At 39.9% G+C, this 3849-nt stretch overlaps 1 long non-coding RNA gene across 1 annotated transcript; it reads right to left on the reverse strand.

The window, feature by feature from the left end:
• Window positions 1-788: 788 nt before the first annotated feature.
• Window positions 789-2902, reverse strand: LOC132072891 (uncharacterized). Its single transcript, XR_009418427.1, has 2 exons — window positions 2854-2902; window positions 789-1312 (listed from the first exon to the last, which is right to left on the reverse strand). It is a non-coding gene; the product is annotated as an uncharacterized LOC132072891 (long non-coding RNA).
• Between the last annotated feature and the right edge of the window lie 947 nt (window positions 2903-3849).

Here is a 3849-nt window from a genome sequence, read left to right on the forward strand (position 1 = left end):
CGCTTGCAACTACAGGACATCAAGGTAAGTTAGAGTAACTTCCAAGGTCAGCCACTACTCACAGGTTAGTGGTTAAATAACCACAATTAACAGCAGTCATGGAGCTTCTGCCTTGAGTGAGGTAAGCCTGCCATAGCTAATCCTTAAAACCCTGAGAATATTATAAATAAATACATATTTATAATATGTAGAGTGTTAAAGAGAGTGTTAAAAAGGACCTAAAAAGTAAGATGAATGTCACAACATCATAGAACACAGCCTAGAGCTCTACCACTACATGAGGTTTAAGACCAAGCTACATCCACCATTTAGCAGCAGTTGGCTAAAATGATGTACATTTCACAGAACTGGCCTTAAAAAGGAAAACAGCTTTTGGAAAAGTTTTGCTGTTGTTATGCATGTTTAGAGTACAAAAAACCCAACACTTTCAGTACATACCTGCTTCTATCCTATCACTCCTCCAGAAGAAAAAAGAAATTTCATACTGCAGGAATACTTAATGAGTCTCCAGGAAGGCTTCCCAAGCTCCCATTTCCAATAAAGAAACATTTTAATGTCACACTTTAGCTACTGGCAGTTCCTATTCTTGCTTTTGGATGCTATATCCATATAACTCAATTATAATCACCCCCACCACATCAGCTCAATTCTCTGTTAAGGCACAAGACAGCATATTATCCCTTCAAAAATTACTGCCCAGCTTTAAATTTCATGGCTGTCACATGTAATATCTTGAATGCAGGGATTAGTAATGCTTCCCAGTGAATTTCAGAGACAATACCACACAATTTTTATCAATAAAGATTTATTAGAGCCTTTGGAATTTTTCATAATTTGCTTTCAAATAAAGGTAATAAATTTCCTGGGATTTCCTCATATATTAGAAGAAAAAGGAGGAGACCGTTTTTCTAAATTGGGTTCCAACACAAAATTAAAATGCTACTATGCTTTAATATACAGCAGTACACATCTTTGCCTCTACTTTTTCTTTATTTTTCAGAGATGATTTACCGTTCCCCCTAATGTGGCTGTAAAAGATATTGAATTCTCCAGCATGTGACATGAACAATCACTTCTTCAGGCTTTCTCAGTCCAGAAAGCTGGCACAGAGACAGCTGGGGTAGGGTTTTAAGGAGTACAGGCTGAACACCACACAAAGCTAGTTTAGAGTAGCTGGTGAATTTTAAATCTGCCCCATGGCTGACTGCACTAACAAGAAATGATGCATTAGTCCTTCCCACAAAGGGAAAATCCTTATGCAGCTCGCAGAACAAGGCTTGCAGTTAGGTTATTGCAGTCTGGGGCTTGAAACCTGGTGGGAAATAACTTGTGACAAGAGGGCAAAGGCAGTCTGTGTTCAAATGCAGCTCCTGCATTAAGTGCCCACAGCGCTGCCTTTTGCTCACAGGCTTTAACCTCTGCTCATCTCAGACTTCAGGCTTGGCCAGCCTCATTCCTCCTGGAGGTTTTCTATGTAGCTTTGGAAACCACTGCTGAGCACAGGGAATTGCCACTAGTTCTCCTCTCCCCTGGGTCATTTTTCATCTTTACTACATTGTTCTTCTAAGTCTCCATATTTTACACAGAATCCACACATCTTATTTTCTCCCCTTCCTTTGGAACTTAAAAAGAAGTGGTACAACACACACCAGAGTACAAGAATAAAGGCTGTTCCTCTTACTTTATTTCTTTAGAGAAGTTATCAAAACTCTCAAATGGAGATTCTTCATTCTGTGACTCAAAAGTAGATTCAAGTATTAAGCAGATGGCACTGCACACTCAGAGTCCACATGACAGCTGCATTTCCTGAGATGAAGGCAGCTTCTTCCCTTCACTACTCACTAATACCCTTTTCTTTCCTGTAGAGGAAGAACCTGACTGCTTGATGGGCTCCAGTTATCTTTCTTGCTCTAACAATTAACTCTTTTCTACCTGGCAGCTTTCATTTGTCAAGAGCCCTGGAAAGGGATTTGATGCCTGCGGGCCACTCCAGCCCCATGCTCAAAGGCTGGAAACAAATGTTTCTCATCCCATTACGAAGAAGAAATTAATCTTTTAAATCAGTTGCTAGAGTTGATGATAACAGAAATACTCAAGCATGGAGCTGAGCTGTTTACAAAGGTTATGTGAAATTTGGATTAACACTTAATGTGGGAATCCACAAAATCAGAGGGTTTTGGGAGAGCTGCAAAAGGCAGGCCCCAGAGACAGCAGAACTGTGATCAGAGCTGAGCAGCAGCCATGAGATTGGTCAGCAGAAAAATTATTTAAACTGAAGAAAAGCAAGGACAAATAGAACAATGATCTGTGTATTAACACTTGTCTAGAATAACTCTCTAAGCTACAGAAAAGTTTATCTAGCAAGATATTAGGAAGGTTGAAGCTTAATAATGGAGCTCTGTGCATTGTGTTTAATGCTCACAAGCAGGTATTGTGTTTGAAATAAGCAAGCATTATTTTAACCAAAGGTACCTGTGCTTATAGTGGTTAGATAGAACTACTGTCAGTGTGCTTTTGCTTTGTGTGATTGGTCAAAAAACTTATAAAGTGAGTTGTAACATTAAGTTCTTTATCTGCTGCCTGGGATGTAAGCTGCTGGCATCTTCCCATTGTCATAACCATGTAATGAGAGTGATGCTGGAAAATAAAACAGCTCAAGGCAGTTCCACAGCAGCCCCGTCCCGTTTGTGATTTGTACAGACATCCTAGCCAGTGATAATTTAAGTTATGACTAGGGGTTGTTACAGCTAATATCTCAGCATTTTCTGCACTCAAGATGGCCACGATACCCAGAGCGTCACTACACAATTTCAGAAAACTTAAAGCATTTATCCATACAGAATCTCATCTTACCTCATCAGAAGGCTTCTAACCCACACAGAGTAACACCACACCACTTCAGAAGGCTGCAGGCATCTGCCCTTCTTGTCCCTCAGCCCAGCCTTTTATCCCCTCCTGTTGATGCCCTGCACCTGTGTGCCCTCTGCTCCCTTTGGTGGTTGGGCAGTGCCCTGGGCTCTCGTTACCTTCAATAGCATTCACCTGCTGCTCACAGCTGTGGCCAATTAGGGGTGATGTTCCCAATTACCACAAACTGTACCTACAAGGGGTAGAGGCTCGGTAGATTCCTAGGATTTTCAGGCACACATAGAAATGCCATGTCTTGAAATGTATCCTCTCATATGCTTCTCTACGAACTTTTCTCTCATTTATATATGTCTTGAATGATAAAGGGCTTGCATAAAAATCACTCTAGCAGGTAGCAAAAAAAATTTTTGAAAGATTTTTGGGTTTTAACATTTCTGTGGTTTTGTGCGTATTCTGCTATTTTACTGTCTCTGGGTGGTATAAGATTATCATTCCAAAAGTATATGAGAAAAACACCTCAAATAATTTGTAGTTGACAATGAAATATAACTGTACTGAAATATCTCATGGCAACCTGATAATTGAATCTTCTAGAATATGATTCTTCTCATGCCAGGAAGAGGAACCAATGAGAAAATGAAAATAGTAACTGATATGTGCTGTTCAAATGCATGAAATCCTGGATGAATATCAGTGAACACTCCTGCAATAGCAGATACCTTCACATGCTCTCAGAGCCCAGGTCTGAAAGGGTTAGCAAAAGCATGTGAGATGGCTCTAAGCTGTGTTCAAGAGAATGAACACACTAAACCATTTAAAATCTTCATTGATATTGACCAATAATTGTAATTCCAAGCTAAATGCTCTTGGCACATCCTAAGGAAGGTAAAACACTATAATAATGCGCTGTTTTCAGGCATACAAACGTGCAGCACAATTTTGAATTTTTGAAAGCTGGTTCAGTTGGCATAATTGTTTCAC

The sequence above is a fragment of the Ammospiza nelsoni genome, chromosome 4, assembly GCF_027579445.1.
Source record: "Ammospiza nelsoni isolate bAmmNel1 chromosome 4, bAmmNel1.pri, whole genome shotgun sequence".
Taxonomy (NCBI): Eukaryota; Metazoa; Chordata; class Aves; order Passeriformes; family Passerellidae; genus Ammospiza; species Ammospiza nelsoni.